This window comes from Podarcis gaigeae (genome assembly GCF_964106915.1).
Source record: "Podarcis gaigeae genome assembly, chromosome: 2".
In the NCBI taxonomy this organism is placed as follows: Eukaryota; Metazoa; Chordata; class Lepidosauria; order Squamata; family Lacertidae; genus Podarcis; species Podarcis gaigeae.
Genome location: NC_139679.1, coordinates 88,790,922 through 88,810,295, shown reverse-complemented (window position 1 = coordinate 88,810,295; position 19,374 = coordinate 88,790,922). Strand labels below are relative to the sequence as shown.

Sequence of the window (19,374 nt, the reverse complement as noted above, 5' to 3'; positions counted from 1 at the left end):
TTCAGCTCGGGCAGGAAGGTTGGTCTAGGTGGTCTCCTTGTAAAAAAAAGAAAGAAAGAAAAGTTCAGCACTTTTAGAAAATGGACTATCTCAAGGAAGAGTACCCATGTTAGTTTGTTGTAACAAAGCATCAAAAAATGAATCCATGTGTGTTTGGACACACATGTGGGTTCAGACACATACTTGTAACCAACCCATGTAAGTGTGTGCATGTGTGCACATCTCCCAACTGAGGATAACACTTCATCAGATGAAGTGAACTTAATCCAGTGACAGCTTATGTCACATTAAACTTGGGTGCTAAGGTGCCACTAGACTCTTTGTTAATCTTTAAAGGGTAACTTCTTCTTGACCTGCCTCTCTGATCTGATTGAATAAATGAACAAGGAAAGGCAAACTAATAATCCTGTGTTGGCTTCTTCCACAACTGCCCTCTTAACCCTGTTTTATATGATAAAAAGATGCAATTTGGATATATTAACCTAGTTTTGTCTGCTCATGTATTCTTTACGGCAATTAGCCACACTTTAGGCCAGCTACTTAGTTTCATAAGAGAACTTCACCCTTTGACTAGGAGAGGACACCGAAAACCCAGGATAGTTTGGCAAAAACTGATACTGTAGACTTGTCCCTGTTACTGACAGACCTTTTTAAAAGTCCATCCACTTCTGCGTTGGTATGTGAAAGTTTAAAGCTTCATAAACTCCACTTCAGGCAAATGGAAAGTTAAGTTATTTTTAAGCTTGCTTCTCTTCACCTGTATCAACATTCACATGCTGAATGCTGATAATCCAAGATGCCTAGCCATGCATATCTGAAAATGGATATTTTTGAAGAATTAATAGGCTGCCCTGCCATATAAATACTTCTAAAATGGCTTACAACTTAGTTTCTTCACATTTTTGTCATATACCAGTGAATGTGGACTGAGCATGTTTCTGTTCAACATTCAGCAAGGTGCATCTCAGTTTTTAGACGTTAGCAAAACTGATCTGGAATTGTAGATATTTAAATGTTAATAATAACACTAAGTTTTAGACATTCGCTGTAGGCACATGTATGTTAGAGGCAAATATTTTTATAAGTGTGAGCTTTCAGCTCAGTAAAGATTTCACTGCCTTTTGTAATTCCCAGGACCAATATGACAACCTTCCACCAATTTCCCCATTTCTGTATGCATAAGTTCTTTATTCCCTCCTCCCACTTTTTGTGAATTTTAGTACAACCTATTTTATGTTGGCTGTTTTGTTCCTTATTAAAGTATAGTTGCATTAAAATCTTTTATATTTAGATGTATCATGTACAGGCATAACTTTAAAAAATAATTAACCCAAGCCTTTTTTGAATTAAATTCTTAAATATCATCCACCGATCATCTTCTAGTTTTGTACTCTTATTTTAAATTTATCACTTTGGTTGTAAATTTACTGCTTATTTTTCCTTTTCTGAACACTGCTCCGATATGTTATAATGTGAGTGGTTTATAAATATTTATAAATAATCACATAGAGATTGCGTTTGGATTTCTGTGCGGACCATTTTTTGAATTTGTGCAAGATAAACAGTGGAATAGCGACAGAAATCATGGGGACAGGTGAAAGACAAATTTGTATTGCCTCCTATTCCATTGACTGCTGCTAAGTCCTGTTACCACACACAAAACTCCCTCCTTCCAAACTCAATCATCACGTATTGAACTAAGTTGGTACCCCATGATTGGGCCTGGGTACTGTGGAAATGCCTCTGGGCAGGATCCACCCATCTTTTAAGTCTGAGGATGGGATGTTCCCTATCGGGCAGTGTAGGATTATGTACTGTACCTTGGTGCCTTTTTTAGGCATTCCAGCCTGTGCTGACTTGGAGGCCTTTGAAGATACCATTGCCCAATTTGGCATGATAAGGGAGGTGAGAAGTGAGGTGGGTCCAGGTCAGGCAGAGTAGCAGCAGCCATTGAATGGGAAGATGTGGTGTCATCTGTGGCTGCAGGGATGAAAGAGAATTCCAGGTAACTGGTACTTGAAGAGATTCTTTGTTGCCTCCATCCCCACCGCCTCATGATAGGCACAGTTGTGTGCTTCGCAGAATGTCCCTTCATTCTCCGTTCATCTTCTCAGTAAGTCTTATGCCATTGGCACTCTAGACATTGTCAGCTTGTTTCATAGCTTCCTGGAATAGCAGGGCATGTTGCAGATTCCGCAGCATTTTCATAGATTCCTTGAAAAGAAACAATCAGTAACACCTCAGTATTTCCAATTGACAAATCCTCCACCACCTTGTATTTAAGCACCTCTTGGCTGAACTTTCCTCTTGCCTTCTGATCTTCTTCCCCCATTAGATGCCTTCTGTCTTGAGTAAGGCTCTCTGTACCTAATGGACCAAGGTCTTGACCTGATTGCCCCTTGCACCCGTACCCGACCACATATGCATGCATGTAACCATTTTATACCCCATAGTCTGGAACAATACCATACTCTACTGTACAGTGTACACTTCTTGTAGATTTGGTGATAAAGTGGTTTATTTTTCTCTCTCTAAAGAAATAAGATAAACATAGTGTGTATTGCAAACATAACAAAGGCAGAACATTCGTAATCCTCTATATAGGATTTGCTTACCACAAGGCCTGAAAGCAACCTTGGAGGACAAATGCTATTGTACAGGGCCATGGATATAACAGTGGCTGAGGGAGAATGCAGTTGTGCTCATGGCCTCCTTGTGAGCTTCCCAGAGGCATCTGATTGGGGAAAAGAATGCTTGGCTATACAAGCCTTTGGTCTGATCTGGCAGGGCTCTTATGACTGACCCAGGAAGTCACTGGTTCAAACTCACAAGAATGCTTTCGGCAAGCTGCTATTTCCCAACCTCTGCTCCCCTCCTGCAGCAAGTGAGTAATACTATATACTCTGTGGGTTGGGTTTTTTTAAGGATAAAATTAATGTAGGTGAGGATAAGGTTAACATTGTTTTTTATTTCAACACTCTTATAAATTTCCACAAAATTGCTTAGAATAATTTTATTAGGAGAATCGGAAGTACTGAAAATATGACCTTTATTTTTGCCTGGTTCTGACAAGCCAGATGTATGCTCTCCCCTAAAGTGTATTCAAGGGCTTTTTTTCCATTAGACTGCTTTCAAACTCTTATGTGCTGTTTGACTTAGCAAACATCTGATCTTTGTACAAAGGCCATCACCATTAACCCTATTGACAGTACTTAGCATGGCTAATGGAACTGTTGTCTTGTCAGGGCCAGCAGTTCAGTAAGAACAACACAGTCCAATTTCTATTCCTTTCCCCGCTCCCCCTGCCACCTTTCAGCAGAGGAAAATGTACTTCTTGACTTCCCTCAAACTTACATTTCGTAGGCAGTGCAATTTCAGTGATGATAAGCCATTCCTAAGTTTGCCTGTTTTGATGTTTAACAAAATGGGAAGGGGTGGGTTTTATTTGGTCACTCTGAGGATAAGATCTATACTGGAAAAAGCCATGAATAATTTTTTGCTCCTGCAGGCACTAATCTTAATGATACTACTGAGAATCGTGATCTTGATTGTCAAACACAAAGGCAAACAGTTCTCTAAAAAGCCTAGAGCAGGTATCTTCAACCTTTCCAGACCCAGGACCCATGTTTAACCCAAACATGCATTAGGGGATCCATTCCTTAATCTTTTCCCACATACTTGAATGGTGGTAGTGCTCCTGTTGCAACTCACGTTGGATCAGGCCACAACCCACCAGCTGAGAGAGTGGTGACATAAGATTATAAAAACACTTCACTGTTGGTGAAATGGAGATAATATTAGGAGGATAATATGAACCAAAGCTGTGATGTCATTTCTGCAAGGCCATCTTCAAGGTTTATATACATGAATCTTTGCAAGACTCAAAATTTCTCTTTTTGGCCCAAAAACCAAAACACCAAGATGGCCTTGGTTCAGTCACATCTTCCATTTTCTAAATGTGTTTCACTTTTCCACCCCATATTGATTTTTTACAAAAGAGGGGACCACTGAAGGAAAGTTTTCTCCTGTATTGACCTGCTTATCTGCTGTGGTCATTTGCTGATGTTCGTCTCCAGCAGTCCCTGTCAGTAGTATAACATCTTTTTTTTTATAATATTTTTTATTAGTTTTATAAAATACAGAAAAAAGAATAAAGAACGTGTTATAAAAGTAAAAAAGAAAAGTTACAAATTTTTCTTACTCCTTTTTCCAAATCTGTTGGACTTCCCCACGTCCTCCCAACCCTGCATTCTCTGTGATGCAAAACGTCTGCAATTTGTTAACTTATTTCAATACTTATTATATCTTCCTTTTTATCATGTTACCCAATTTCAAATGTATTATAACCCAAATCATGTACATTTTCATTTTAACACAATAAAGTTGTTTCATTATTCTATCTCTGACTCCTTGTACCTTAATTTCCATTTCTTTAATTTAACATTACTGAAGCTAGAATTTCCTAAAGGGTGCATTTTTTAACATTCATACAACTTATAATGTTTTTCCAAATAGTCTTTAAATTTTTTCCAATCCTCCTCGAATGTTTCTTCTCCCAAGTCTCGGATTCTGCCAGTCATTTCGGCCAGTTCCATATAGTCCATCAACTGCGTGTGCCATTCCTCCAGTGTGGGTAAATCTTGTGTCTTCCAATATTTTGCAATCAGAATCCTTGCTGCTGTAGTAGCATACATAAAAAAAGTTCTGTCCTTCTTAAACACTCTCCGGTCCACCATGCCCAGAAGGAAGGCCTCTGGTTTCTTAGGTAAGGTAAATCTCAGTACCTTTTTTAGTTCATTATGAATCATTTCCCAGAAGGCCTTCACTTTCGGGCAGGTCCACCAGAGGTGAAAGAATGTCCCTTCCGCCTCTTTACATTTCCAGCATTTATTATCAGACAGGTGATATATCTTAGCAAGCTTGACTGGGGTCATGTACCACCGGTATATCATTTTCATAATGTTTTCCTTCAAGGCACTACATGCCGTAAATTTCATTCCGGTGTTCCATAACCTTTCCCAGTCTTCAAACATAATGTTATGCCCCAAATCCTGCGCCCACTTTATCATGGCGGATTTGACTATCTCATCCTGAGTATTCCATTTAAGCAGCAGGTTATACATTCTCGAAAGTAGTTTACTTTTTGGTTCTAACAATTCTGTCTCTAGTTTCGATTTTTCCACCTGGAATCCAACCTTCTTATCTACTTTGAAGACCTCTTGAATTTGTGCATAATGCAACCAATCTCGCATCTTGTTTTTTAGTTTTTCCAAGCTCTGCAACCTCCAATTGTCTCCAATCTTTTCAATGATTTCCCCATATTTAGGCCAATTGGCTTCCATATTAGGTCTCTTACGTGCCTTGGCCTCCACCGGTGAGAGCCACCTCGGAGTCTTACTCTCCAATAAGTCTTTATATTTTGTCCAGACCATTAAAATTGCTCTCCTGACAATGTGGTTTTTAAACAATTTGTGCACTTTAACCTTGTCATACCACAAATATGCATGCCACCCAAAAGCATTGTCAAACCCTTCCAGATCTAGGACATCAGTGTTTTCCAGTAAAATCCAATCTTTCAACCAGCAGAAGGCTGCAGCTTCGTAATATAACCTCAAGTCTGGCAGGGCAAATCCCCCTCTTTCTTTCGCATCAGTTAGTATCTTAAACTTTATTCGGGGCTTTTTGCCCTGCCAAACAAACTTAGAAATATCCCTCTGCCACTTTCCAAAGCATTCCACCTTGTCCACGACCTGTAGGGTCTGAAACAAAAATAGCATTTTTGGCAATACATTCATCTTTATAGCTGCTATTCGGCCCAACAAGGAAAGTTTCAATCTTGACCATGTTTCCAGATCTCTTTTGATTTCTAACCAACATTTCTCATAGTTGTCCTTAAACAAATTCAAATTTTTGGAGGTCAGATACACCCCTAGGTATTTTACTTTTTTAACCACATTTAATTCTGTTTCTTTCACAAACTCATCTGTTTCTGTACTTGTCAAATTTTTTGCTATAACCTTAGTTTTTTGCTTGTTCAGCTTAAATCTCAGTAGTATAACATCTTAAGGGCAGTGGGTGGCAGCCAAGGAGGGCTCCTCAGCTGTGGTGCAATGGTGGCCTGAGACATGCTTGTTTGCATGAGGCAAAGGGCCAGATGGCAGCGCTGCCATTCCATTCCAGGTACACAAACTGATGCTTCTGAGAGTTGACTTTTACTTCAACACTTGGGATAACGTCTACCACCACACCTGAGGAAAGTGGATTAGATTAGGGTGTGCAGGGCCCAACACTTTCCTCCTCTCTTTTGTCACCACCCCTCCCAAGTTTGCTGCCGTGATGAAGCTGCCCATAATCAGGCCAGACCAGCCTGGGACCCTCTCTCATTTGGGAAGCTTGCCTGGTGTTTACCAGCACTGCAAGGATAAGAACATAGTTAAACTGTGGAACTGAAAGCTCTCCTAAGCCGTAGTGATGGTCACCAATGCAGATGGCTTTAAAAAGGGACTAGGCAAATTCACAGAGGAAAAGGCTATCAGTAACTACTAGCCACAATGGCTATATACTATTTACGTTTTTGGCAGCAGCATGCCTCTGAATCCCTGTTGCTGGGACAGCACTGTTGAAGTCAGGCCCTGCTTACTGGCCTCATATGTAGGCATCTGGTTGGCCTCTGTGAAAACAGACTGCTGAAGTAAATGGGCCTTTGGTTTGATCTGGTAGGACTTTTCTTTTGACTCCTTTTCCTCCTTCCCAAGTTTTTAGAAAGTATTTTATTTTATTTATTTTTTATAATATTTTTATTGAGTTTAAGAAATACAGAAAAAAGAATAAAGGATAGATATAAGAAAGTATAAAAAAAGAATAACGAATTTCCATGTTCTTTTTTCATCAAATCTAAGGGACTTCCCCGCTACCTCCAAACCTTGCATTCTCTGTACTATAAAACATCAGCAATTTGTTAACTTATTTCAAAGCTTATTGTATCTTGCATTTTATCGTGTTCCCTGGTTTCAAATATACTATAACTCAATTTTTGTACGTTTTATGTTTAAACACAATAAAGTTGTTTCATTATTTTACCTCTAAATTCTTGTGTCTTAATTTCTATTCCATTAACTTACATTTGCTGAAGCTAAAATTTCCTAAAAGGTGCATTTTTTTTTTTAACATTCATACAGCTTATAGTATTTTTTCAAATAGTCCTTAAACTTTATCCAGTCCTCCTCGATTGTTTCTTCTCCCAAGTCTCGGATTCTGCCAGTCATTTCGGCCAATTCCATGTAGTCCATCAACTGCGATTGCCATTCCTCCAGTGTGGGTAGATCTTGTGTCTTCCAATGCCTTGCAATCAAGATCCTGGCTGCCGTGGTAGCATACATAAAAAAGATTCTATCTTTCTTAAGTACTCTCTGGTCTACAATGCCCAAGAGAAAGGCCTCCGGTTTCTTAGGTAAGGTAAATCTAAGTACCTTTTTTAGTTCATTATGGATCATCTCCCAAAAGGCCTTCACTTTCGGGCAAGTCCACCAGAGGTGAAAAAATGTCCCTTCCGCCTCTCTACATTTCCAACATTTATTGTCAGACAGGTGGTATATCTTAGCTAATTTGACTGGGGTCATGTACCACCGGTATACCATTTTCATAATGTTTTCCTTCAAGGCACTACATGCCGTAAATTTCATTCCGGTGTTCCATAACCTTTCCCAGTCTGCAAACATAATGTTATGCCCCACATCCTGCGCCCATTTTATCATGGCGGATTTGACTGTCTCATCCTGTGTATTCCACTTAAGCAGCAAGTTATACATTCTCGAAAGTAGTTTATTTTTTGGCTCTAACAATTCTGTCTCTAGTTTCGATTTTTCCACCTGGAATCCAACCTTTTTATCTATTTTAAAGACCTCCTGGATTTGGGCATAGTGCAACCAATCTCGCACCTTGGTTTTCAATTTTTCCAAGCTCAGCAACCTCCAATTGTCTCCAATTTTCTCAATTATTTCCCAATATTTAGGCCAGTGGGCCTCCATGTTAAGTCTCTTACGTGCCTTGGCCTCCACCGGTGAGAGCCACCTCGGGGTCTTACTCTCCAATAAGTCTTTATATTTTGTCCAGACCATCAAAATTGCTCTTCTGACAATATGGTTTTTAAACAATTTGTGCACTTTAACCTTGTCATACCACAAATATGCATGCCACCCAAACGCATTATCAAACCCTTCCAGATCTAGGACATCAGTGTTCTCCAGCAAAATCCAATCTTTCAACCAGCAGAAGGCTGCAGCTTCATAATATAACCTCAAGTCTGGCAGGGCAAATCCCCCTCTTTCTTTCGCATCAGTTAATATCTTAAACTTTATTCGGGGCTTTTTGCCCTGCCAAACAAACTTAGAGATATCCTTCTGCCACTTTCCAAAACATTCCACCTTGTCCACGATCTGTAGGGCCTGAAACAAGAATAACATTTTCGGCAATACATTCATCTTTACAGCAGCTATTCGGCCTAACAAGGAAAGTTTTAATCTTGACCATATTTCCAAATCTCTTTTAATTTAGAAAGTATTTTAATTGACTTTTTTATTCTATTTATACATAACAGCTGCTGAGTTTTAGGCTGTCTTGATTCTGTTCTTTGTTGTTGTTGTTTTTGCACTGATGTGCTTTTTAATTGTAAGTAACTCTGGAAACTGATGGTGAAGGATGGTATAGAAATTTCTTAATGAGTAAAAAAATAACTTTAAGCACAATAGGTTTCGGTATATTGGGCCCAACAACGTTGCGAAATTTCCTAATGTCACCTCAGTGTAACTAACCTATGTACTTTAGGCTTCTCTAAAACTAAATTGTAGCTCCAGCCACAGTAGTGGTTCCTTAATGTTGCAACAGGTGTGAATCCTCCAGGCCCCCAATGATGGAGGACATCACTTATTCAGCCAGAGAAGAAGGACTGTGTGCTTTGTATATAGCTGCAAAGGTAAAAAGGTAAAGGTACCCCTGCCCGTACGGGCCAGTCTTGCCAGACTCTGGGGTTGGTGCGCCCATCTCACTCAAGAGGCCGGGGGCCAGCGCTCTCCGGAGACACTTCCGGGTCACGTGGCCAGCGTGACATCGCTGCTCTGGCCAGAGCCAGAGCCAGAGCCAGAGCCGCACACGGAAACGCCGTTTACCTTCCCGCTAGTAAGCGGTCCCTATTTATCTACTTGCACCCAGGGGTGCTTTCAAACTGCTAGGTTGGCAGGCGCTGGGACCGAACGACGGGAGCGCACCCCGCTGCAGGGATTCGAACCGCCGACCTTTCGATCGGCAAGCCCTAGGCGCTGAGGCTTTTACCCACAGCGCCACCTGCGTCCCTTGTATAGCTGCAAAAGAAAGACCCAAAAAGGATGCCTTTCTCTTTGTGCTTGTTCAGGCCTGATAAAATGAAAGTTAGAAAGTGTGGATCAGAGATGGGTTGGGTGCTAAATTTAGGTCCTCCGTGATGTTGAATGCCAGCGTTATATCTGGCAATATTACTTCACGTTATTGGTACGTCCTGTACTTTTTTTGTTGGGGCAATTCAGATAGCAGTGATACACAAAGTTGCTCTCCTGTGATCTCTACCACAATTGTAGGCTGGAACCTAGGGTCAGGGGGAGCTAGTTTTCAAATCTGCATGTCAGCAGGAGTGAAGTTAGCAACTGCCCATACTACACCGTCCTTTTCTTGTTGCTTCTTCAAATTTCCTTTCCTTACCAGTTTTATTTTTCAGTGCCACATAATACTGGTACATTTCCCCCCCCCCAAAAAAAAAAAAAATTGCTGTGTTTTTTGTAGCCTTGGGTGTTTACCCTTCCAGCAAACCCTTCATCATTTGTTATTCAGATCTTATTTATAGGAAATTGTGGGTGAGGTAATTTCCCAAGGCTATACAATTATAGGGAGCTTGGTCCTAGATCCGTCAGAACAAACCCAATTTTCTATCCTCTGAATTGCACTGGCTTAGTAACTTGTGAGCATCCCTTCTGCCTAAGTGAGCATCTCCCTTCTGTGGAACAGAAGTTGCTGCCTAAAATATATATAATATAGAGTTCACACAAGTATCTACTGTCAAAACCCATTAAGCTCACCCCCATTTTTATTATATTAATAAGAATAGAGCTTTTTTTTCCCCTACTGGCTCTCTGTGTGTGATATCTATATAAATAAATTGTTCAAGGCTCTAGTAATTATATGCTCACATATGAAGGCTTTTAAAAAAGTGTCTTTTCCCAGCCATTTTCAGCTGTAGATGCAGATAAAAATATCTTTCTCCCAGATTTTTTTTTAAAAGAAACTAGAAGTCTACAATTATGCGCTCAGCCTTCACTCAATTCATCCTGAAGGAAGTTGCTTCATGGGAAATTTATATCCTAGCTTCGGTAGATGCCAACGTACTTGGCAGATGTGGGCTTTTAGGAAGAAAGAAATGAAAATTGCCTTGTAGCAAATTGGGCCCCCACACCTGGGAACCATGAAAGGCTGGCATGCAATTTTTTTTAATCACTGCTAATTTGTCTTCCATATTTTTGGTTCCTGAAATGGACTCATGAAAGTGATTAGCCTTGTCAAGATGTGAAGAGATGTGCACACTTAATCATGCCTAGCAATTGATGTGGCACTTAACTTGCAGGTTTACGAAAGGGCACACGCAACATGAAAGGATTTGTCTTTCTCCCCTCAACAAGTCATTTGCCCTTTTCACCCAAAACCTCTGGTAACTACCAACCATGTCTCTGAATGAAACTGAGGGATGAAAAGGAGAGGCGAAGCTTCAAAGCGGTGCTGAAAAATATATTTATCAAATAATAAGTCCTAATGAAATGAAATGAAACCTATTTTGCCTGATGATATCATCCCTCGGAGGAACAACACAATGGTTTTCTGGTAAAGGCAACAACTCTCTTGTTTTATTAGGACTCTTTTTTATTTAACAAAACTATTATCTAGCAGTTGTGAGGCTTTGCTGCCTCTTTTGCTTCTTCTTCTAAATGTGAGGCTAGAAAAAGAAAAACCTGTGTTATGCTGGCTCTTAACATGAATGAAATTGTTGTAATTCTAAACTTCGACTGCATAGTTTTTAGTGTGTGTGTGTGTGTGGTGGCCCTGCCCATTATAGCATTGACTCCACCCACTTCCACCGTCATGTGACACCCCTCACCTGCAAGGTTAACCTAGGGAATGCAGTCTTCAGGTCCTCCACAACTGCTCTAATACATTTACTTAGCCATAGTAATATTTGAGATTTTCTGAAAGCTCCCACTATAGTTTAAAAATAGGCTGAGAGGCATTGACTAAAAGGATTGTTGCGAGGATTAAGAAAGGAGAGGGAGAACCATGTACAAAAGGTGGGACATCATAAACTTTTTAAAAGCTAGTGGCCATCATCACTCCTTTGAGCAATGGGTCCTTTGTTGATATTTCACCTCCAATCTGGGTGGAGGGTGCTGGCCCCCGGCCCACAAGAAGCCTTATGCTCTTCTTCAAACTCCTTGTGATTCTCCAGCTGCTATTCCAACAGAGCCTTGTGAAGCCACAGAATCACCAAGCCCCCCATCAATCTCCCTAGGGACCCACCCATTTTAATCTCCCACACTTCAATAATCCACTCCTCTGGCATGCTGTGTTCCTTTTACAAATGAAGGCACCTAATTCTCACAAGTGCAACAATTATTGCAGTTACTAATAGCCCACCTTCTAGGATGCAAATCCTTCCAAGGTGCCTTACACAGTGGCGTAGCGTGGGTTGTCAGCACCCGGGGCAAGGCGGCAAGTAATTTGCACCCCCTAACCCATGGATTTGTGCCCCCTAACCCTAACCCCCAGATGTTGCGCCCGGTGCGGCCGGCCCCCCCTGCACCCCCACGCTACGCCACTGGCCTTACAAGCTGCATGCATGCATTTGTTTTATTTCAAAGATTATTAAGCAATGTCTGTTGGCTGTTTGCAGCATGGTAGCGCTGCAGAGAGCTTGCTGGGGAGACCATGCATTAAAAAGGGACTCAAAAATAACTTAAACAAGGTTTTAATTACAAAACAAAAACTCCTTATACACTAAATGCATCAACAACAAACTAGACCCAACCACCAACCCATCCCCCAGGGTAATGGGAGAGCTAGGTGCTGCTCCTTATATACTACACCCAATTGCTGACACAGCTTAATCAATACAACTCAGCAGCACCTGCTATGTTTCACAGCTGTAAAGCTGGGTCTCGTTAGCTTGCTCTGGCCCCTTAAAGACATACACATTGGGTGGAACAATGATGAACCTTTACATTTAAATAAACCATTCAACAATATCAAGATACATCAATCCATCAGGATGCTTCTGGCATAAGATGTTTCTGTCGGAAAAGATGGTCCAGGTATCACAGGAGCACTGCTGTTATCCTTCCTAGGAGGCCATTGGCCCTGTGGCAGCAGGGAAGGCAGTGCAGCTGAGGGAAACTCTGATAACTTCTCTCTCTGCCCTTCTCACTTGCTGCTTTCAGTCTGACAGATGCAATGCAAGTATAATTTGCTCTCATCTCTCTTTTTGTTTAACAAGTTGTGTTAAGAGCTGTCCTTGTTCACTCAAGTCTATAGTCAAGGGTGTTCACACTCCCTCCCTCCCTTTCTCTCTCTCTCTCTTTCTGAATAAGGGTAGTAATTAGGATGGAGACCAGGATTACAATGAGAATCTAGAAAGAAAAATACAGTGGAGCTTCGGGTTATGCACCGTCCTCCTTACGAACGCTTCGGGTAACGAGCTCCGCTAACCTGGACGTAGATCCTCCAGGTTGCAAACTTTGCCCCAGCATGCAAGCGGAAGTCACATGCCGGTGGCAGTGGGAGGCCCCATTAGCAAAATTGTGATTCATGTTAAGAACAGTTTTGGGTTCAGAACGGACCTCCGGAACAAATTAAGTTTGTAACTGGAGGTACCACTGTACTTAGCACTTATTTAAACTGGGTTGTATCAAAGCCATTTCACTTGCAGAATGACTCACGCTGGCACAGTGGAACATTCCCTTCCATGCCTCCCCCCAATTTGCTCTGGAGAATAAGGGGAATTTCTCTCTCTTATTTCCTTCAACACCTCTACCCTTTCCCCTCAGAAAAGGAAGACTTTCCTTTCTCTGTCCACCATCTTGGCTCTATTCCTACTGAAATGCTATGCAGCCCATCAAGGAACCTGGGATCTCTCTCAGTGTGGTGTAGTGGTTAAGAGTGGTTGACTCGTAATCTGGGGAACCGGGTTCGCGTCCCCGCTCCTCCAAATGCAGCTGCTGGGTGACCTTGGGCTAGTCACACTTCTCTGAAGTCTCTCAGCCTTACTCACCTCACAGAGGAAGGGAAAGGAGAATGTTAGCTTCTTTGAGATTCCTTCAGGTAGTGATAAAGCAGGATATCAAATCCAAACTCTTCTTCTTCTCAGGCTGCTACTAGGCAACAGGGGCTCATGCTAAGCAGACGTGTGAATTTCTATATTGCTTCTGCTAAACTTGTAACTAACTCAAAATATGTAATTTATTATCAATTCTATTCAAATTCAGCAGGGAACATCCTCACATCTTCTTCTGCTACACTGCCAAGTTTCAAATCAACCAGTTGAACTATTTTCTAACTATAAGCCATCTGCTGCCCCCACCAATTTTCTCATGAGGGCAGGATGCGGTTCACCCAACTCACACTTAAGTTGGGGTCATGACTTTGGCTCTGTAATTCATATTTTGCTTTGATCTGCTATTTCCACTGATAAAAGAGTATTCCACTTGCACAAGGAATGTGTTGCAATGGGCAAACCTGCCCAAGACTTCTCTGGAATTCATCCAGAAAATTAATTCTAGGTATAATAGGGATGAATTGAACCTGTCGATTTTAATTTCATTCAGTTCGCCACATTTCTTCATTTTGTAAAGTAGTTTAAACTAGGAAATTTGCTTAGGGAAAAAAGCACAGAAGTTAGTCAGCATTTTAGTGTGCATTTCTCCTAATATAAACTGCCCTGAGATAATGCATTTTTGTATGTTATTTACATTGATATGTCTTTTTAAGATCACTCTGCCTCGTATATGTATTTTTGTATATGGATTATAAAATTTGATGAAGTGTGAATTTTGAAGGATAACTATGTTTTCATTGTATATTAGTTTTGGAAGTGTGAATTGGGTAGGTTCTCATTAAAATGCAAACACCCAAATTTGTCCCCTCCACCCAAAACTCTATATTACATTGCCCCGCTTTGTATAACTTACTTGAATGAGGGAGGGAGAAGTATGGCATCGCTTCCAGGGATTCTGTAATTGAGATTTTCCACCTGCTATTGCCTTACTTTTTCAATACTGTACCTGCCCAGTTTTCAACATCTTTGTGCAAATGTCCTTGTCCCAGTGTAGATGAAGCGGTTCCTATCCAAGCCATGTACCATTGGGCAATGGATGGTTTTGCTGCTTAAATCTGCAGATGTTTCTATCAGTTCTGAAGTGCTAACATCTGTGCTGCATGTTTTCATTTTCTAATGACTCCTGTTTGCTTGGATGCATAATCCACACACAAGCTGGTATTTATTTTTTTGAAATACAGCTACTTTGCTGAACGCTGGTGAGAGAATAATATCTTGGGAATTACCGGTAAATCTTCATAAGGTTTAGGATTGATTGAATAAAAAGGTAAAGGTAAAGGACCCCTGACAGTTAAGTCCAGTCCCTAATGACTCTGTGGTTGGGGCGCTCATCTCGCTTTACTGGCCGAGGGAGCCGATGTTTGTCCGCAGACAGGTTTTCCGGGTCATGTGACCAGCATGACTAAACCAGAGCAGCGCACGAAAATGCTGTTTACCTTCCCACCGGAGTGGTACCTATTTATCTACTTGCACTTTTTGGCATGCTTTTGAACTGCTAGGTTGACAGGAGCTGGGACTGAACAACGGGAGCTCTCCCTGCCGCTGGGATTTGAACTGCTGACCTTCTAATCAGCAAGCCCAAGGCTCTGTAGTTTACACCACAGCACCACAAGCTTTGCAAATTTGAAAGGGGGTGCGCAGGATTGAAAGGCTGTAAGAACCCTAAAGGCAGCCACTTATATACAACTTTTAGACTATGTTGGAACCTTATGTTCTTCATCTCCCATTGATTTAAGCTCATTAACAAATTCTGCCATAATCCTTTCAAAGTATTTTTATGCGGCATCACCTGCTGTAGGTATGGTTCTGTTCACTCACTGTCAGTTTACTTGTGCATAAGGGTGGGGGGAGTTTTGGCAGGCTCACTAATAACCTTAGTCCTTTTAAATACTGTACCTCTCAAAAGGCATTGGAGTAGTAGTTTAAACTTGGAAATTGTGCTTTCCAAGTGCAAAGACACTGAGGCATAAGGGAATGTTTGCAAAGATAGGGTTGGGAGAAAGTATGGACTTGATTAAGTCTACTTCCATTGTGAGCCATGAACAGGTGCTCCTCAGCCCCAGGAGCAGGATAAAGGACAGCCAGACCAATTGTGGGGGAAACAGGTCACATCGAATACAACAAGTGCACAGGGTTTGCTTGGCATAGGGCATGGATCAGTGAATAGACAACATTTCTGCTTCCGGATGCCTGTCCCATCCCAGTTTCTGCTCCCCGTCACACTTTCTGGGGTTGCCAGCTTAATGGTCACCACTGTGGTGCAGGCAAAGCACATGAGTTCCAGTTTGCAACCTGGGCTGAGAAGTGAAAGGGCTGCCCCTCCCCCAAGCCAGTGTCACACACTGCCCCCAAGGCCTCATAAGGCCTGCCTTGGATTAAATGATTCTGACTGGTGCCTTGCCCACCAAAGTTGTGCTAGAAATAGAAACGCCTGATGATAGTAACTAGGGGGAAGGTGAAAACCTCACTCAACATGGGCTGAGTAAAAATCCTTTCTGGCCCTGTCAATCAGCAACCAACCATGTTCCCAACAGAAGCCCTAGCAACAAGGGAACATCATCTGGTGGGCCACCTTTTAGAAAACTCGACGGTACCACCTTCCCTGGTAGATTTGCAAAACTTTGGAGGCTCCTGAGAAAGCCCGCAAGACCAGCCAGCCAGGAAATGGTTGTTGCCTCTTAGGCGCTTTCCACGCGGGTTGCACAAGACAGCAGCAAACTGGGAGTTGTCCACTGTGGAACGTGAACAAGAAGCAGAATCGAAGGATGGGAGGTTGAAATGTGTAGCCTTGTTCTCATGACATATCCAGGGTGAGGGAGTGGGGCAGGTTCTGAGCAGCATGCTGCCTGCATGCTTTCACTTGAATTTCTGTATGGCATCTACACACGGGAACACATGGGGCTTTCTCCCTAGTCCTGTTCACTTGTTCTCCCACATACACACCTTGGCCCTGCCCCCAGATTGGTGGTTTTGTTCCTGCAGCTCCCACCCCCAACACGTATTCTCTAAGTTCCCTGCAAATCTATTTTTTACACCTGGCCTCAGAGAACACGTTCAGAAAGCTGTCTTTTCCATAAATGCGATACCACCTGAATTGCCCCGATGAAGGACTTTCTTAATTCCAAAACACATTGGGCATAATAAAACATCTTGGCACTCCCTGGGCTTTTGCTGACAAAGGACTGGCACCAACTAGCTTTATTCACAACCCTTAAAAGCTTAGCTGGGCGGCTACGTAAGCTTGCCGAAGTTGCTTCCTTTGTTGCTGCCAGTGCCTCCTGGTAGGCACGATTATCTGCTTGTACCTGCGCTTGGTCATATTCAGGGCAAGATTTCCCCCATTTTCACTCCGGCCATTGTCTGGCCTGCTTTATTATCCATAGCTCAGCAGAAATCCATGAAGCTGCCCAGGTTCCACAGCAATGGAAAAGATGAGTAAGCGTGGGGGAGAAAGTTGTTTCAGTTCACATTTTAAAGGCAAATCTACCTGATTTGCACTATCTGAAACGATATGTGAACTGAAGCATAGCCACCCTTTGAAATCTGTGCTTATCTGAATTTGGTAGCGCAGTTCTCCAGCGAAGTGTACAAAAGTGCATATGCTGAGGTAAACTGTGCATAGAAATGCATATATTAGTGAAGCTAATACACACAAATGCATTACATTAGGGGGAAACGCTTGCAGAAATGTGCATGTTAGAAAAATGTGTTCGTTAGGAGAAATGAGCATTAAAACGCTGACACATTTTCATGAGGGTTCTTTTAACAAAAGGATTGTAAAGAGCTGTGGATATGGTGCAGACCTGAATTTAAGACTCAAGAAAAGACCACCTGAGAGAGTGACGGATTTGTTCATCCCTACTTAAGAGAAGCCCTATTAATGTCCCTGTTCAACTCCCCATTCAGTAGAGTGTGAGTAAGGCTTCAACAGGAGCACTAGATGTCCTCCCTAAAAGAGGGCACGTGTTGCGGTGAGACCTGGAGACCGACCTCTTGTGTTGTGGGTGGGTTAGATTGGTCAGCCACAACACCCGATTGGTCGGTCCCTCAATGTTGGGTTTAATCTGGCCAATGGGGCCCAGTCCAAATGGATCGAAGTACCTATATATACCCATGTACGTGACCCAGAGCTTCCTCTTTCGGCTTGTGCATTCGGAACATCCGCCCACCTCTCCCTACTCTTTTTTGTGATTGACCTTTTGTGTCCTCAGTCACTGGGACAGGAGCATAGCAGGAATTTCCCCACTTGGCTGATTGGCTGTTGCCATTTGGGTTTTGTCTGCCGCGTAGCAAATCGTCACAACTTGTAAGGTTGCGGATAGGCACTGGTTCAGATGATAGGGATGGAAGAATGGTCTCGCCACCCCTATGTGAAGGGTATTCTGTTAAAGGAATCCAGGGACTCAACTGGTTTGGTCAACCCCCAAGAGGCGGTTGTGCCTGTGCCTGAGTCCAGGGGAGCATTTGGGGGGTGAACATAGTCTGTTCCCGGCTTTTTGTCTACTCAGGTGTTCACCCTTAGCTGACCTATGCTGGTGCTCTGGGTCAGCGCTGCCCGTAAGGGTGCAGGGAGCTAGTCAAACCAGAGCCTATGCAACCGCTCACCTTCTGTAACCAATAAAGTTGTGGCCCAAATTCTGCCAAAAACCAAAACTAAAATTTGAGTCATATGTGTGTGTATTTAGGGGGAAGGTCTCTGGGTCTGAACATGCAACTGTGTAGCTAAAAAAGCATTCAGGAATCTATTGGATTCCATTAATGTTGCTGTCCTATTAATTTAGCCTGCAGTTCTGTGCCCCAGGCCTATAGCCTTTGCGGGGGGGGGGGCATTTCAGGGCAAGGCCCCACTACTGGACCAGACTGGCCCCTGTATGTAGGCCAAGAGTGGGGATGGAAAGTGATGGGAGTCAGGTAGATAACTGTGCCAGCCTGAAACTGGTTCACCAGCTGGCAGCAGGGCCAACTTGGGGTCCAATAGAGCCAGGACCAGCTCAGCCTCACCCCCTCCCTCCCACCCCAGAAGCGGAGTGCTTCAGGCCCCACTTTGCAGGTGGTGACTGGCACGAGTTGGTGGAACTGGGAAGGCTTGATGTGGGCACATTCACCTCTCAGTCCACCACCACGGCCAAGTACAAAACAGGTTTGGATTGCTTTGCCAGTATTTCACTTGAAATGTATGGATGTTTTCAGATAGGTGTGGTGGGAGTCCTGGGGTAAAGATGGAGAAGGGAACTAACTGCCTAGGTGAAAAGTGGAGGAGGTCTGCTGCTTACCCTATGCTGTCTGCTTCCAGCGGGAACTCACTCCTTTTCTCCCGCTGCTTCTTTAGTGAGTTATTTTGTAAAGACTTGGAATGAGTAAGCTGTGGTGAGAGTTTCTTGTCATGTGCATTTGAGGGAGAATGGCTGTTTTAAAAAAAAAAACCTGGTCTGAACAAAGACCTTGGATTCTTATCTCATTATACATGACAAAGCCATTTTTCACCTTCTCGCCCCTTGCTTTTTCCTGTAAGACCTATTGCAGTCGTTAAGAGTCGTCAACAGGCTCATCACAGCTATCTGCCAATCACCCATTCCCACCACCCTTCTGAGTAATACCCCTCCCCACCTTCTCACTATATAGAAGGGTCTGGGAACTTCTGTTTCAGTGTATCTGAAGAAGTGTGCATGCACACGAAAGCTCATACCAAGAACTAACTTAGTTGGTCTTTAAGGTGCTACTGGAAGGATTTTTTTTTTGTTTTTTTTAAAAAGTTGGGAATCACTTTTCGTCTCTTAACGTGGAGCAGCTTCTGTGTTTTAAGCAGACTCCCCCCCCCCAAAAGGTGTTCCTTAGAATTTCGCCTTTCCCCGCTTCCTGTTGTAGAGATCTATTGTGGAGAAATGAAACACAGTTTATGCTGGAGTGGATTACAGAAGCAATTTAATTTATATGGAAAGTTGAGAGAGAAATGTAATTATAATAAATAATAATAG

General features: G+C 42.5%; 1 protein-coding gene across 8 annotated transcripts in view; it reads left to right on the top strand.

The window, feature by feature from the left end:
- GRIP2 (glutamate receptor interacting protein 2) overlaps positions 1–19,374 on the top strand; it is a 390,988-nt gene that overhangs the window by 274,020 nt on the left and 97,594 nt on the right. The window lies entirely within an intron of this gene.